The 18146-nt window shown below is 36.0% G+C and overlaps 1 protein-coding gene and 1 long non-coding RNA gene across 8 annotated transcripts in view; one reads left to right on the top strand and one right to left on the bottom strand.

Moving 5' to 3' along the window:
• NCKAP5 (NCK associated protein 5) overlaps nucleotides 1-18146 on the top strand; it is a 1174517-nt gene that overhangs the window by 455562 nt on the left and 700809 nt on the right. Inside the window, exon 1 of one of the 7 annotated variants that reach the window (XM_016422618.2) lies at nucleotides 4842-5334. The exons of the other annotated variants lie outside the window; for them this stretch is intronic. The gene's annotated coding sequence lies outside the window, so the exon portion shown is untranslated. Of the gene's footprint in view, nucleotides 1-4841; nucleotides 5335-18146 lie in introns of those variants that run through there. 7 annotated transcript variants of the gene reach the window in all.
• The window catches only part of LOC130454085 (uncharacterized), a 44412-nt gene continuing 37565 nt past the window's right edge, over nucleotides 11300-18146 (bottom strand). The window contains exon 3 of the long non-coding RNA XR_008911760.1: nucleotides 11300-11401. This is a non-coding gene — a long non-coding RNA (uncharacterized LOC130454085). The remainder of the gene's footprint in view (nucleotides 11402-18146) is intronic.

Raw genomic sequence — 18146 nt, 5'->3', positions numbered from 1 at the left:
AGCCAAAGGGTTTAATTACTGAAGTATCTCAAAGCTATCATAATAAGATAGTCTCTACTAGAAGGTAGTCTTTTGTGGATAGTTTAACAGTGAAAATCAAGTGTGTTGGGAAATCATATGAGTTGAATCTGAAATGTGTTTTAAAGCAAGGGGTATTGATCATGTAATAATATTTTACTATTAAATAATTTTCCTACAGAATAGTATGCATTTAGCTTCCATAATATATGGCATTGTGTGCAATGTATTGTTCCTGTCCCCTGGGGCTTAAGAGTCAAATCTGACAGATTCAATAAGCAAAGGAAGGGAAAGCATAAAACAGACTGAAATAAAAACACAGAAGTCTTGAATGATAAGTCTTTAACAGACCTAAAATAACTAAGATCATTTTCATAGTGCTTTCACAGGAAAATCCTATTTAAGAGGGAGTTTTGATGTCTTTTATATAGAAGAGTTAAAGAGATAAAATGAACAGTAGCTATCTTTAAGGTACTAAAATTATGTCCTTTACACTAAAATAATCTCTTCAGCAAAAGCTTATTCATGCCAATGTGTATAACAGTCCAGACTGGCTTATTAGCCACATTCTTGCTTTTTCTTTTGCGTTCCTTGCATTCAGTACCTATTGTACAACTCCTACATCCATGCTCTCTCCCATTAATCATTTCTCTAATGACTTAGAATTTAGTTTTGAACTCCTTTTCACTTTCAGATTCTCACTGCAAAGTTGAAAAGTTTTTCCTTGCTAACTTTCCCTCCTTAGTAATTCAGCAATGATCTTAAAAATTTTAATAGTCTCTTATCTCATATTTTGTCACCAGCTAGTGTGGAAGTGGATGGAGTACATATCCTGGAGTTAGGAACACCTGACTTTAAATCCAGGTCCAGACTCGTACTAGCTTTGTGGCCCTGAGAATGTCACTTAACCCTGTTTGCCTGAGTATTACATCTGTAACATCAACTGGGAATGGAAATGGCAAACCAATGTCTTGGCAAGAGAGCTCCAAAGGCAGGTCACAAAAATCGAACACAACTGAAACAAATCTCAGATTTAAGAAAAAAAATTATTCTTCTTTGTGCTTACTTTTCTACTGATTTTGTGGCAGATGAATTCCTTGGATGATCCAAAATCTTCCTCTGCTATCATTTACTTGCTCTATTGCTAGCAGTTCCATTTAGGTAGCTTCCTTGACTTCTTTTAGGATTACACTCAAACTACCTTTTTCAGACTCCTTTTAGGCATTTAAAGCTTTCAAAGTTTGATTTCAACCTACCTTTCAAGTCTTATTGTTCACTATGCTCTGGGCACACCACATTTCATCTCTAGCCTTTGAACTGGCACTCCTTTCTCCCCTAGCTCATGGAATTCCTAAAGTTCTCTTCAAAGATCAGCTTAAGCCCACTTTCAGCTTTCCTAATATTACCAGATATTAGTACCTTCCCCTAAATCATCTTATATTTGTTCTTTATCTATTTTGCATATACCTGTATACATACACATTTTTACACCTGGACAGAATGTGACTTTCCTGAGGTCATGGACTATTTTCACTTTTATCTTCATATTTTCAATGCCTCCTCTAGTGCTTGAAATAGAACTTATTAAATTAACTTGATTGACTGTTATTTTTACCCTAATAAAATCATTCTCCATGAAAGGGTTCTTCCAGACTTAAAAGCAACAGTGTGAAAGGGTCAACTGGATTTCTTCTCCATGGCCACTAGTTTGTTATTTTCCTGAATTTTCTCATACTATATTATTTTTCTAATAGAAATTAATATGACTCTATGAAACATTGACATGTTTAAAATATTAACTAGTAAAATTAATACCAATCCTATCTCTCAGAATAAGATATCTACTTTTTCCCCTCAAGATTGCCTTACATTATTACAGTTATTAAAATATTTAAAATATTTTACCTCTTATTACACATTTATTTCACTCTGTAGCCTTTATCCTCAAACATTTTTAAAGATAGCTCCTATTACTAAATTTGTTTTAGGACATCTAGGAGGCAGAGTGGATAGAGTACCCATCCTGAAGTCAGGAAGACTAATTTTTCTAAGTTCAAATCTGAACTCAATCACTTAGTAGTTATGTGACCCTCGGTAAGTCACTTAGTCCTATTTGTTTCACTTTCCTCATCTGTAAAATGAACTGAAGAAGAAAAATGGCGAACCTCTAGTATCTTTGCCAAGAAAATCTCAAAATTGTTTACATTTCGAAGTGTCAGGCACTATTGAACAACTTACAGTTGGAGAGTTTCAAGATATAAGCTAAGAAGATATGATTAAAAACTCAGGATTAGCTAGGTGGTTCAGTGGATAATGAGCCAGGTCTGGAGACAAGAAAATCTTGGTTCAAATCTAACTTCAGACACATGCTAGCTGTGTGACCATGGGCAAGTCACCTAACACCTACTTTGCCTAGACCCTGCTACTCTTCTACCTTAGAGCCAATAGTAACAATTCTAAGACAGAAGTTAGAGAGTTTACAAAACAAAACAAAAACTCATGGATGAACTAATAATTGTGTAGGTTAGAAGTGATATTAACTTACATTTTATTTAATGCTTTTTACTTTCTAAATTACTTTCAGTTTATATTTGCTGGTCATACAGAATTGGTTTGAACCTGGGATTTCCTCAGAGTAGACCACTCACTGGGTAAAAACTTCCTGTTTCAATACAAATAGCAACTCAATTTTAGAGAGTTTATAGAGCACTGAGACCTTTCTACTTGCTCATGGTAACACAACCAACATAGTAAGTATCTGACACAGGCAGGCCTTGTGTTCAGGTCTTTGACTCAGATTTTCCTCATTCTAAAGCTAGCTTTCCAATCTGCTCTGCCATCAATATCAAATGTCTGTGTACATGATGAGATACATCTCAAAACATATATTAGGAGTATTATATGCCTCTCTATGATCAGGTTATATTATATTAACCACATTTATCCATAGCTCTGGAACTATTGCCCTCATTTTTCAGATGAGGAAACTGAGTCCTTGAAAGATTAATGTAAATTGGTCATGCTCATGGAGTTAATAGTAGAGTTCTGCAAAGCACCTGTTATCCTGACATGATTCTCTTTCTCCAAGACTGCAGTGTCTGCTTAGAGGTCATTACTTAAATTTCTAAAAATATTCTTAAAAATTCTCTGAAATGGGGACAAAGTTAAAAAAAAGTGGTCAGAGAATATTTTTTAACCAGATTTCATTATCTTTCTCTAATATTAATCAAACAAACAAATCTGATGAGTAATATAACTGTTCTGTGCTTGATTATGTTTTGGGAAATGAACAATTAATCCCTGCTTTGCCCTCAACTATCTACTGTGACAGGAGTATGTCATTTTAATCACAATGCCAAAATGATATCTTCCTGTTGTCATTAGCCACTGAGTTTGTGTCATTGTTTTAAGCTCCAGTGACTTATAAAATAAGGGAAAGAAACAGTTCCTGCCTAGATATGTGAGAGCTTAATGTGGCTTACATACATTCTTCACATATAAAGCAAGGAGCCATTTGGACACTATTTTAAAATTCTATTCAGTCTTCATGGTATAATGCATTTTTGCAGAACTTACATACCTCTAAGAATAAATTGGTTGAATGCCCAAGAATATTTTCCTCTTCTGCCTTCAACAACTGATATTAAATAAACTATTGCACTAGCATAGATTATCATCCACAATAATTGAATATTATTCTTATCATCTTTAAAGAAACATACACAAAATAGATGAAGATCTTATTGTTTTCCTTCTTCCTCAGATCTAAGATATAATTTTTTTCTTAAAAGGACCATTAATTATAGTTGTTGATTATAGTTTTAAATTTTCAGTCAGTGGTTTGTCTTTTGGGTTCAGAGATACTTTATTATTAAAAAAAGAGCCAGATATATTTGTAGTTGATTAGATTATATTACTTTTTATAAAAGAGAACAATGTTTTACCAAAATAAAAAAAATATTTGAGAAAGGAAACTTGATTTTAAATGTGGTTTTATTAATTGCTAATTGAATTTAAAATAAATACATAAATAAACTAACATTAATACCATGCAAAAATGTACACCTTGAGGAACTCTGACATTATGTGAAATATTCTTCCTCTTTTCTCACCTGCAGGCAGATTCCATGCTCCCTAAAAGAATGCCAGCAGCTGGCAAATAGCCAAACATCTTCTCCAATCACATGCCCAATTTTCCTGTTGTAAGCATTATTCCCAAGTCCATACTGATGCTTACTTGAGAACTATAAAACTAAAGTCCTTTCAGCCCCTACCTGCCAAGGATAGGAATTCAAAGGATCACTAAACCTACTGGACATAACACAATGATAATCAGATTAAAGGTACCATTTCTTGCCTTGGTTCATTAGCAGATATCTGTTGGATCAAGGCTGAAAGGTTTGGGGTAGGGTGGGGAGGATGCATTTATTTTTCCTACTAAAAACAGAGAGGAAAACTCTACTTCCCCTCCCAATTCCTGTCTTACTCCTTCAGTTCCTCAGTTCACAGCAGACAATAGAAACCCATACATCCCCTTTCTGAGCTCCTCTCTTCTCTCCCCCACCTCCCTCCTCTTCCTCCTCCTCCTTGCTACTCTCTCACTCTGGTTTTCTAACTCCGGCTGCAGGCACAGATTTGTCAGAACCATTCAGTTGAGACTGATTATGATTGCAGCAGATGGGCTGGATTTGACAGTCCCGATCCTAAGCAGTTTCTTGGAGGGGGTTGGGGGGGGGGAGGGAAGGCTGGGGACAGGAGGGGAGGGTAAGGGGGTAAGGGGCGGGAATTAATGGGCCAGAGTCACAGAGCAGGATCGCACACAGAGCATCCCCAGCCGGGCGCTCTCTTGATCTGCTCTTTAAGCTCCCCTCCCCAAGGAAAGTGGCACCTCAAAGCCGAGTGGCCCTCCCCAAACACATGTTAAACGTCCCACAGCCTGAGAGGGAGAGGAGAAGGGGGGTGGGGGGAGGAAAAATAAGAGCCAGTGAAGCACAACAAAGCGGAAGAGGCGAGAGAGGGAGCGAGAGGTTTCCCTGTCTGCGGTGGCGGCAGAGAGAGCAAGGGGGGCTAGGGCCGGGCCAGGCTGGGCAGCTGCTGCCAGGGCTCACTCGGGTTGCTTGCCGCTGCCGCCACCGCCTCTGCCGCCGCCGCTGCTGCCGTTTGCGGCCGTGCGCTCTGGACATGGGAAGTTTGGCAACTCCCGGCACTCCGGCCAGCGCCTGGCCTCCCCAGACTTTATAGGATTACAGTGTCTGCCCCCGGCTGGGAAGCTCCCCCACCCCGCTCCTGGCTTCAAAATGTTTCAGCACAGGCCAGGTAAGGAGCTAGATCCTTGTCCCTCTATATCCCTCCATCCTACCTACAGCTCTCCCTCTTCTTCTCTGCCTCCCCCTGTCTTCCTTCCTGCTCTCCCTTCTGGCCTGGCGTTCCTCTCCTTTTCACTGCTCCCCCTCCTCGATGGCCCTCATGTCCTCTCTTGCCCCCATCCCTTGATCCCTTTCGCTCCCACTTTGCGGACTCCCTCCCCGCCCTCCTTTCTCTCTTCCCCCTCCCCCCCCCCCCTCTCTCTTGTCTCTCCTCCTTCCCTCACTGTCTAAGAGCTTTCAGATCTTCTCATCTCCATCTCCTTGTGCCAGACTCTTTTCGCTCTTACCACGCAAGGGATAGAAATTAAAAGAGGTGGTCTCCACTCTTTGCCTTCATGATGAAAGGGTCGAGATCACAATGACAGTGTGTGTGTTTGTGTGTTTGTGTGCCTATGCCCCCAAACCCCTCTCCAGAGAGCTGTTTCCTTCTCTGCCTCCGAAGCAGTTGCCCTTCCCCTTCCTCCACCTGTGGGTCTTTGCTCTGACACAAGCAGGAATCCTACTAAAATTCTGGAAACACAAATGGAAACAAACACACGTGTGTGTATGTGTGTGTGCACTCACACATTAGCTTTCACTACAGGGAATCTCTCTCTCTCTCTCTCTCTCTCTCTCTCTCTCTCTCTCTCTCTCTCTCTCTCTCTCTCTCTCTCTCTCTCTCTCTCTCTCTCTCTCTCTCTCTCTCTCTCTCTCTCTCTCTCTCTCTCTCTCTCCTTCTCTCTCTCTCACTCACTCACTCAGCACCGAAAGGGGGTGGGGAGTAAAGGTCTACTCTGAGAGTAGAGGAGGAACTCCCAGGTGGCTGTGGTTCTGCCAAAGCAACGGGCTATTCCTTCTCCTTGGCATTACCCTTGTTTTATGAGGACTTTATAGTTTATAGGAAGATTGGACTGACTATGGGTGAAGGCGGGTCTAGAAAACGCTGTGGAGTAAAGGATCTGTGTCTTGGGAATTCCCTGCCCAGATGTTGAAGGGCCTGCTGTCCTCCCTCTTACCATGTGGAAAGCTCCTTCCTCTCAATATGTACCTCCTACACCTTCACTTTCCCCAGTGGCAGGCTACTTCCTGGGCTCTACTCTCTGTCACCCATCACCCCAGGCCTTCCTCTCCTACTCCTACTCCCCTCCCCACCTCCTAATGAGTGTGTGTCCTGTTGTTACTGGCAACTGCATGTATCGAATTGCTCCGCACCTCTAAGCAGCTTAATGCTGATTGATGGCCCAGAAATATATTTTTTCTGTTGTTGTTTTTTTTAAGAATTTTTTTTTGAGAGGGACTGAGGAGCAGCATGTGTATTGGCCTCCCTGCTGAGGAGCTATACAGACCTCCGTGGTAGGCTACTAGCCTCCTTACCTCCTGTTCTTCAGCTTTATTCCTCCCCCACTTCTTTTATACTGAGAAGGGACTCATTAGAATATTTTAATCTCTCAGATTAAATACAGTGTCTTCGTTTGATATCTGACTGGTTTTTCTTTGTGATAGTCTGCTGCTCCTGATCTTCCTTTCCTTCTCTTGATCAAAACTGCTTCTGTTGAGTCAGATAAATGTGGTTTTTCCTCACCCCAATCCTTTTCTTCCCCCCTTTCTTTCTCTTCCATTTGCAATTTGACGTCTGTGCTTCTGATTATCTCCTTACTGAAATGGACCTACCCTGTACTGACCCAGAAAGATTTTTGCAACCTTTCTGGAAACTATTTTCTAGAAATAAAGTCATTACAGAAAATATGCTATTTTCTTTTCTCTGCCTCCTCCCCCCCTTCCTTTACTTTAGAGGAGTAACTTTTTTTATTCTGTCTTTTCCCATACCCCCATGAGGATTACAGTCCATATAAGAAGATCCTTGGTGAAAAATGCTGTCCTGATTTTTTCTCCCCTAATTTTTGTCTTTTGCTGGTGTATGCCCTTCTTCTTACCTTATCTTCTTCTTTAGTTGGATTTCTTTTTAAATTGTAATGATAAAAGCACCCCTCCTTCAATCCATACCAATTTAGGAGACATTGTTACTTTTGGAGAACCTCAAGTGCAGACTTTTTAATACTGGTAGGAAGAAGTGGTGTTGTGAATCTTCCTCTTCCCCTACACCAACTTCTATATTGTCTCTCAGTCATGTAAATTAACCTGCCAAATTCTTTCCACTTTGGGAGAGAATTTGGAAAATCATATTGGCAAACACTTTAAGCCCATGTGTAGCATCTGAATCTGCCAAGGCATCTCTTGCTTTAAAAAATAATAATAACAGAGAATCTACAAAATACTTTATTTTTAGTCCATTCCTATTTAATCAAAAAGAAAAAGGGAGGAGGTTGGGATTTCAAGTCACACACAATAGCTTTAAAACAAAGAATATGCTTTTCTGAAGCCGACTAGGAGGCAGTTTCAGGACTGCTGCTGGGAGTAAGTTACTGATTTGACATATAAAAGACATTATCAGGAAAGCATAATGGACAGAGATGAAATCTACACAAGACCAAGGATGATACAGGAAACTTTCCCATATTTATAAGTTATAATTTCTTGGTTAAGATCCCTATCCAAATTCAGAGTAGAGAAATTTGAGCTGTTGTACCATCACTGGCACTAACATGGAATGAAACTTGGTACCAAAGATACTGTAAGCTGTGGCAAATGAAACAAAAAGTAGCCAGTGGTGTTTCTTTAGTCACAAGGCCTTCTTGTGAAATTTGCAAAGCAGGGCATATAGTATTTGAAAAAAATGTATCAAGTTTCAGTACCTCATAGTTTAAAAAATGATAGGATGCACTGCCTATGAGATATAATGAAGAAAGACATAGTGAGATCAATTTTTCTCCATTACATCAAAAATAGGGCATATCTCTTACTTGATAGGATCTCAAAAAAGGGTAGATGCTTCCTTTTTAGGACAAAAAAAATCTGCAGAAGACTTTCCCATCATTTTACTCATCTTCTTTTCTCTTCTTCAGCACACATATATTTCATTTCCTTCCTTGGTTCCCAGATCTGTGAATATCATTTTTGGTTTTACTTCTCAAATGGTTTGAACAATACTGGTTCATGATTATAACTTTTGACTTATAAATGAGGGTAGAGAAGTGTGGAGTGGAATGCTAATACCTTTATCATTTTGAAAAATGTACCCAAGGAATTTTACCAAAAAAAAAAGGTAGCAATTCAGAGGAAAGTGATTTACATTGTCAGAGATGGCTATATACATCACTGGGTTATAGATAAGCTATAAAAATAAACATAGGGGCCTGGCCTATTATTGTGGGAGAATATGGAGCTGTGGAGGCACCTCTCCACTGGTTCATACCATTAGGCATTGTGGGAAATTTTGGAGCACTAGTCTGTCTTTTTGCCTTTTTTTGCTCTGAAGTTTACTTAAGCCATTGAAATATACTTGGAGACTTCATATTTGCTAATGAGTTTGTTTTCATTTATTAATAGGCTTGAGAGTAAAGAGCAGTGTCATCAATGAAAATACATGTAAACTGTCAGATCTGATGAGGGATTTTCTGATGTAGTCAGAGTTTGTGGAAGAGGTCTCTCTAATGACTTCCCTTCTTCTTAGAGGCACCTAGGTCACAGAATGTATGAAATAATGGTGGATTTATGGAAACCTGAATTCAAACCCAACCTCAGACATATTAGCTGCAAGAACTTACTTAACCCCTGCCTGTCTCAGTTTCCTCTACTGTTAATAATAATAACACCTTCCTCTAAAGGTTGTTTTAGGATCAAATGAAATAATACTTATAAAGCACTTGGAACAGTAACTAGCATGTAGTAAGTGCTATATAAATTTAATTATTATTATTTTTCTTCCTCCTCCTTTTATTCCTCCTACTTATCCTTTCCCCTTCCCTAAATACTTCCTCTTCTTCCCCTTCTTCTTCTCTTCCTCCTTTTCTCCTCACCTTCTCCCTCTTCATTTTCAGGTTAATAATTTGCTGGAGGAAAGATTTCTTTGTAAATCACAGAGAAAATATAGTGGTTAAACAGTGGCACAGATGCATCTGTGATACCTAGGAGTATCTCCTGGATTCCAGGGTGCCATACTGCAGGTTCTACCATATGGACAGCATATCCCATATTCCTGATCTTTCTTCTGGCTTTTCATTCTTCTGGGTTTCTGTTCAATGAAGACTTTGCTTTCTTCTGTGTGATGGTAGAAAGTACTAGTTTAATCAGATAAAATTATCTAGGAAGATGACATAATGTCCATATAAGGTAATAAAGAGTACATTATATTTGAAGTTAGAAAGATTGTGGTTGGTCAGTGTACATTCATGGAATTGGACAGGAGGTGGGGTGACATTATTGAAGGATTGAGAGGTTAGCTTTATACCTTTCAATTCCTAACATATAGACCTAATGATTAAGATTGTGGCCCTTGGGAAAAGAGAAGCTATCTGGATTCAGTGGTATCCCTGAAAGTCAATGTTGTGCTACTAAAAGGAAATGAATTCTGATGAATTATAATGAAGACTCTAAATCCTAGGGAGCAGATGATGACACACACCCTCCAACTCTCAAAAGAGAAATGTAGGAGTAGAATGTAATATATGTTGTCACATTTGTTTACTATCTCTATTGTTTTTCAATAGCTTTTTCATTCTTAGAACAGAAGACTAAATAGAAGAGGATATATCAAAAATAAATGATATAAAACCAAAGAGACATTAACAAAACCTTTTAAAAAAAACTAGTTGGAAAAGTCTAGAAAATCTCAATTATAGATTGAAGGCTTGATTCTCCCCTTGAATGATATCCCCTAGTTTTATTTTATGCCTATAAAACAATCATCTCACCCTTTCTATTATCCTTGGCTTTGCCCTTCACATTAAGAGCAAGCAAAGAAAAAAATGCTTATAGAAGAGGAAATTCAAGATGAAAAACACCACAATAATATTTCAAGGATAATTAAATATTACATCCAGCAGAAATGGCACACATTGAGATTAGCCCTTCAAAATTTGTGAAAAACCATGATTTGGTTAAAGGATGACTAGGCTATCATCCATCTATCCAGAGGGTGGAATGAAATTCAAGAAAGATATATTAGGTCTTTCTCCTTTTCAAGATACTTCATTATGAGGGGCAGCTGAGTGACTCAATAGATTGAGAGCCAGGCTCAGATACAGGAGGTCCAGGGTTCAAATCTAGCCTCAGATACTTCCTAGCTGGGTGACACTGGGCAAGTCACTTAATCCCCATTGCCTAATTCTTACCACTCTTCTGACTTGGAACCAACACATAATATTCATTCTAAGACAGAAGGTAAGGGTTTAAAAAAAAAGATACTTCATTAGGATATCTTGACCTAAATTGTCACCATTGAACTGTTTCCTAGTCACTGATGGTTGAATTCAATTCAGTTCAGTAAGCTTTTATCACATGCCTACTATGTAGAAATTAAAAAAAAATGTTTTAAAATCTTTCCCTTCTTCCAAGGACTTATAGTACTTGGGAGAGATAAATTTGATATAAGTTAACAAATACAAAGCAACTTATGTTTCTATCCTCCATTGCTTAGCATAGTTTTTCCTATAAGGTAGTTACTTAATGAATGACTTCTGGATGAATTGGGTTGCACTATAGTATCATCAAAGGCTTTCTATAGACAAATGGTACCTGAACTAAACTTGAATTGATAAACTAAGCATCCTAACAGGTATTGCAATGACTCCTTATTGGTCACATATGGTAAGAGTCATCATGAAAAAGGATGAGGGCTAAGAAAAGACAATTAGATTCATCGGCACAGAGATATCTGATAACAGTGGGTAAAGCAGTTTTGGTGAAGATATCAACTCAGAAGCCAGATTATGAAGGGATTAGAAATGGATGGGAGATGAACTAATGAAAATAGCTTATGAAGAATATATTTATGGTAAATTGTCTTTGAAAAGAAGAACTCCCCCAACAAAGCCTGTATCCACAGAGCCTCCTTTATTTTTGCTTACCTATTTTTAAATTAATTTTTATTTCTTTAATCAACAAAGTTCTGTCTTCTCTTCATCCATTTCCAGCCACAACTGAGAAAGAAAAGGAAAAAAAGTCATTATAAGCATGAAATCAAGCAAAACAAACATGTATTGAAAATGCAAACTTCTCTCCTTCAAAACACTCTATAGGGGAAAGCTGGGTATCTCAGTGGATTGAGAGCCAGGCCTAGAGACGGGAGGTCCTAGGTTCAAATTTGGCCTCAGACACTTCCCAGCTGTGTGACCCTGGGCAAGTCACTTGACCCCCATTGCCTAGCCCTTACCACTCTTCTGCCTTGGAACCAATACTGTGTATTGGTTCCAAGACAGAAGGTAAAGGTTTTAAAAAAAATCTCTATATTCTGAATCTTTCATCTCTTTTACCAAGCTATGGATCCTATGGATCCTATGGAATAGCAATTGGCCATGATATCAGTATCTCTTCTATCAGTTTTATGGACAGAAAAAATCATGAATAAATAAGAGATCAAAAGAAGTATGATATATAAAAATAACTCTAAATACACTATGTTAAAACAGTACAAATAAAATTAGTAAAAATTAGAAGGAAAGCTATAAGTTGGGTAAACTTTATAGATTTTTTAAAGATAGAGGTCTTTTATCTAAAATACATTAAGTACTTTGTCAGATATATAAGAATATGAGCCATTCCCCAATTTGTAAGTGGTCAAAAGACATGAAAAGACAATTCTGAAGTCTTTCAAAATTGTTTGTCATTATGATAGCATGTGGTAAATTATAGTTATGCTCATTTTGCTCTGTATCAAATCATACAAAAGAGAACACAGTGTTCTCTTTTAAATTATTCCCTTAATAATTTCTTATAGAATAAGAGTATTTGAGAAGTGAAGTGATGCATTTTATAGAAAACTCATCCTGGAATCAGGAACACCTGAATTCAAATTCAACTTCAGATGCTAGCTGTATGACCCTGGCCAAGTCACTTAACTTTGCTTTAGTTTACCCATCTGTAATATGGGGATAATAATAGCATTTACCTCCTAGGATTGTTGTGAGGATATAATATAATAATTGTAAAGGTCTTAGAACAGTGTCTGGCATATAATAGGCACTTGTAAATATGGATTAATTCCCTTTGCTTCTAATTCTTCTTTTAAGAAATTAGACATACTATTGCCAGGTTTTCTTTTCAAATATAGTCTCCTACAGATGCTTGATGAGCATAGAGTTTAAAGGCCACATGTATCATTTCCCCATATTAGAAAGTAAGCAGTTCAATCTTGTCTAATCTCTTATAATTTTTCATGAATGTTTACCTGTTTTAATATTTCCCTTGATTCCTGTTTGTACTTCAAGGCTTATACACAACTTTTACCTTTTAATGAGGAATGTAGAAGTCCCCTATTTCATTTAAGATCCACTTTTTCCTCTTTAGGATTATATTTAGTTTTGCTGAGTAAATTATTCTTAATTATAAGCCTAAATCCTATATATTCTAGAATATTTTATTTTAGGCTCTCCTTTATAGAAGTGATTACCATGTCAGATGTTATCATGACTAAATCGTCAATACTTGAAATCTTTCTGGATACTTAAAATATTTTTTCTTTGGAAAAGCTTTGGATTTTTGTCTGCAATGTTTCTGTGGGCTTCCATTATGGCATTTCATTCAGGAGGTGACAGGTATATCTTTTCTTATTCTACTTGGTCTCTGATTCTGAAAGATGCATAGTTTTCTTTTAAGATTCCTTGAAATATGATATCTAGTTTCTTTTTTTTTGGACTGGCTTTAAAATGATCTTGGCTTTATTGGACTGGATTTCAAGTCTCTGCACTCTAGTCACAGTATCATAGTCATAGAACAGAAGACATTCTTCATGGCCATTCACATAGCCATAATAAAATTTTATTTTCTGAATTTTAATTCTTTGTCCATTTTATATATTTCTGTATTAAACTTCACAAGGTCTAAGTGTCAATATGTGTCATTTTTTAAAATAGTACAAATTGGTTGGACCTATTGAGTGTTTATTAAATTCCAGGATGTCATCCATACTCTCCAAAAGTCAGCTGATTTTAATTTAGTAGAGAGATTTATCTTATCCCAGGCTCATTATTACTTATCTTTATCCTACTTCTATTTTCTCTAGAATTTGTTTTCAATAATATTGAACTATATATAATTATTTTATCATAGTTCCAGTTTAACAATGAATACAAAACACTAAGATTAAACTATGTGTGTTTTACTCCTTTGTTTTGTAGACATTGAGGAATGAAGAAATAACTTTTGCTAGTTTTCATGAATTATGTTTTGATCAAAAATCTGTAAGTTTTCTTAAATTTCACAATTAGATGGGATCAGACTTGAATCTTTTATGGGCAACCATAAATTTTTTTAAAAATATGTTTTATTTCTACAAAGAAACTTGTATATCAGTGTTAATAACAGCCTGGGCTATATGTTTGAATATATATCCACCATAGAAATTGTATATTCAGAATTATCTAAATAAGAATATTCTCTTCCTCATCAAAAACACCACTATTTCATGTTCTACCTCATTCTTTTATACTCTGAACACTCTTACTAGGATGGATGCACCATTAAAAAGCCACAGCTAAATTTATAATGAGTAGATAATTCATTTCTTCTATCTAGGTCTTAGTTTTAGGATTACTGAGTAGAGTATCTATCCTTTTAAACTGGACTGAACTTCCTAAATGTAACCTGTATGTATCCTTTCCATTAGACCTAGGGCTGAGAGTAAGTCTAAACAATTCAATAATGCCTTGCTTTCATCTTGCCAGTTATTTGCCACTCCAGGCCATTGACCCCCTAATGCCATAATGACTCAATGGTCCCCCTAATTCAGAAGTCCCTTTGCATCTCAATGACCTAGATGAATCCTAGCTCCAATAGTGTTTTAACCCTTTCCATCCTTTTACCAAAAATTGTACTCCTAGTCTTTTAATGCTTGCATTTAAGGTGAGGGAAGGAGAGAAGTGAATATCTGCAAGTATCTTTTCCTCAAAGCTTCCCTTTAAAATAGGTATATTTTTGTACTTACTATTTATGTGCCAAGAGGCTGGCCATGATTTAACTTTTTGTTCATTTGTTTTGGTCATAGCAACATCTGGAACTTTTCCACTCAGGTATGAAGTGGGTGTGAATGCCCATACCCATGATACCACAGATCTTTTGAAGCATTGAAGACATAACTATCATTATACTTCAGAATAATTATATTTCTCCTACTACTGTCTGACCTTAATGCTTTCTAGGACCAATTTGTAGACTTGAAAACTAGATGGGGACAGATATTTGCAAACTACCACAAAATCATTTGTCGAGTTTCTTCATTAAGCAACTTAATTAAACAAGATGTCAACATAATACCTCCTGCATTGGCCTTTTGTAAGTATCTTAAAAATGTAATTGAAAATAAATTTATACCAAACATAGCCAGGTACTTCTGTATTTTATGATCTCTAAAATATGATCCTTGAACAAAATTAGCTCATAATAAGTGCATGATACAAAAGGGGGTAATGACAGAATTAATAGATTAAATTTGATTATATAAAAGAGCTTATAAGGAGTACAAAATAAATTTACTTGTTTAAAGTTACAATTCTATAAATATTAGAAGGCTAAACAAAGTAGAAATTATAGTTTTTGAATGAGTGGAATTAGGATAAGGTATTATCAGGTGACTTTCTGGAGGTAATATTCTGGTGATTATTATTATCATTGCTTTAAGATGAATTTTTTTAAATTATAAGTCAATATGCTCATCATTTTGAACTTCCTCACCCTTCTATACCTTGATTACTCTGCTTAGGCTCCTGAGAGAAAGAGCAGTAAGTCCAGACTGTGGAATAGTTGAAGATTGAGAGAATGAAGAGAAACATATGTATATGGCTGTCACAGAAATCACAATACAGAGCAATGATTCTTAAAGTGCAAACTGGAGATCCCTGCATCTCTAAGACCCTTTCTAAGGGTCTACAATATTAAAAAATCATTTTATAATAATGCTTAGACATTTTACTTTTAATATATTAAAATGAATTGATATAATCCATATGAAAAAGCCTCTCAGAGTGGTCTTCAATATCTTTAGAGTATAAATGTGCCCTGAGACCAAAAAAAAAAAAAGGGAGAATCACTGTTCTAGGAACTGAAGGGGATGAGTTTGCAGTTATAACATTAGAAAATAATTACTAGTCAGTTTTAAAATCTGATATCTGATACTTTAATTCTAAATTCTAAACACAATGTAATTTTCACTGCTCTCATGGAGAATCAACCTTAGGTTCTGTCCATTATGCTACAATGTCTTTCATTGAATGTACTGTTTATTAAATTTGCGTATAATTCTAAACATAACAGGGTCAGTATAGTATGATGGAAAGAACATTAAGAAATCAACTATTTATTTGGCACATATTTGTTGACAATAATAACATGTTGGGGGAGGCTATGTTGCTCAATAGATTGAGAGCCAGACCCAGAGATTGCAGGTCCCATTTTAAAATCTGGCCTTACACACTTCCTACTGGTTCTGGGTCAGTCACTTAACTCCCATTGCCTATTCCTTACCACTCATCTGTCTTGGAACAGAACACAGTATTGATTCTAAGATGGGAACTAAAGGTTTAAAAAGCTACAATAACTGTGTATACATTGGAAATACAAAAAACAACATGAAGGAACTTATATTCTACTGATGTATATAACACACAGATAAATAAGTACAGTATAATTTCAGCAGGGAAAGATTCAAATGACCTAAATTTTGTCCTACTTTCTCATTAACTAATTATGAGAATATAGTCAAAATCACTTTTATTTTTTGTGCCTTAAAATCAGCATTTGCAAAATTTAAATAAATCTGTACAAAATAGGGCTATCGTGACACTAAAATTTAACAACATATAATATAGTAATTTAAAAAGTAGAGATTACTCTATGCAAGGAAAAAGAAACACATTTGTACTTAACCTGAAATTTTTGTAATCATTTCTTATACATATTGTTCTCTAATCCTGAATTGTCATTGACAGTTGAACAATGTCCAGATTTTGCAGAGCAATGGACAGCAGAGTTCATTAAAATAACGTATGAACTGAATTCCATCAAGTTAATGAAGATGTCAAACTAGGCCATCAACTTAATGTTGATCATGCTTGTGAGCAGGTCAGAGACTTATCAGCCTATTATTCTTGCCTTTTTTGTAAATTTTTTTACTTATGTGAAAATCTTCCTAGAAAGAGCAACTTGAGGAGATTTTGGCAACAAAATTTCACAATTTCACTAGACATTACCTCATTTACTTTAGTGAAACTAAAATATATTAACTCCAGTTCATTTCATTCTGATATTCAAAGGTTTACACTTCTCTGGAAAGAAATAAATCGAGCTGTTCTTTGACGATTCCTCTCATCTTGCTATAAATATGAATTAATAATATATTCTTTTTTCGATAACAGTACAAGGCCTGGTTCTCCCTGTATTGTGGCTCAAATATTTGTGGAGTTTATGGGGGAATATACAGTATATAAAACTAAGTATAGCACCAAGAAGCCATATTGCAGTCCATAAATGAGAGGGATACTTGATAGTTGCCTTTTGTTTGTTAGATTGGAGTGCTTCTGAAGGATAGTATTTTTTTGGTAATTGATAGATCTACTGATCATATCTTCCAGATCTTTTGGAACAATCCCATTTTAAATATTCTTTCCCACCCCCACCCCATTCTAAATCCATGTTAACTCTAATATTTAGCAAATGACCAAATGACTTTGGTTTTAAAAATGTCTTGGCACCCATAAAAGGCATATTATCTGATATATTATGTGGATATGTGTGTGGTATGCATGTTCCATGAGACATACAGTGGGTGGGATCTTTATTCATGGTATTTATTATTAATAAGTCATACAAGCAACATGTAGCATATTTTCCTAACAGAGCTTGAACAATTGCAGAAATAAGGCAAGTTGCCCTGATTTTTTGTTAAAAAATATATTCACCATCATTATAGACTAAATACAATTCTTTAACAATTACCGTAAAAGAAATATGTTTCCAAATTGGTCATCCTCTTATTTCAAGTGATATATTAGGTACAGAATAATCCCAAAATAGAATACTCAATGGAACTCTGGGTATGGAAACTCCTTCTATGAATATAAATGACACTTTCTTTATGACTTATTGAGTAAGTCCTATGAATTGGCTTAAGGGATATGAAAGTTAAGTATTCATATTACTAATAAATGCCAGAAGTAGGATTTGAACTCTGGTCTTTCAAATGTTCATAGAGTCATAGATATAGTACCTTTAAAATTCAAGTATTTTAAACCTCTCATTTTACAGAAAAATAAAATGAGGCCCAAAGAGGATTACTTTCTCAGGTTTATGCAATAATGTTAGAATTTGGGCCTATATTCTCATACTAAAAATAAGTTGTTCTTTCTACTATATCCTATGGCCAATAAAACAAAAAAAAAACTAGAATCTCTTTTTGAAGTTTGCTGTTAATGATATTTATCTCATATATGGTAAGGAAGGAAGGAAATACATATTTATTAAGTGTTTTTTTTCTTTGAGTCACCATACTAAGCACCTTACAAATATTGTTTGATTCTCATAACAATTATGTGAGATAGGTGTTATTGTTATCTGTATTTTACAGTTAAGGAAATTAAGACAGAGATTAAGTGACTTTGTTGAGAGTTACAACCTTGTAAATGTCTGAGGCTATATTTCAACTCAGATCTTCCTAATTCCAGGTCCTGTGTCAAC

This window comes from Monodelphis domestica, chromosome 4 (genome assembly GCF_027887165.1).
Source record: "Monodelphis domestica isolate mMonDom1 chromosome 4, mMonDom1.pri, whole genome shotgun sequence".
NCBI lineage: Eukaryota > Metazoa > Chordata > Mammalia > Didelphimorphia > Didelphidae > Monodelphis > Monodelphis domestica.
The sequence above is the reverse complement of the archived record's forward strand: the minus strand, read 5'-3'. Positions and strand labels throughout refer to the sequence as shown.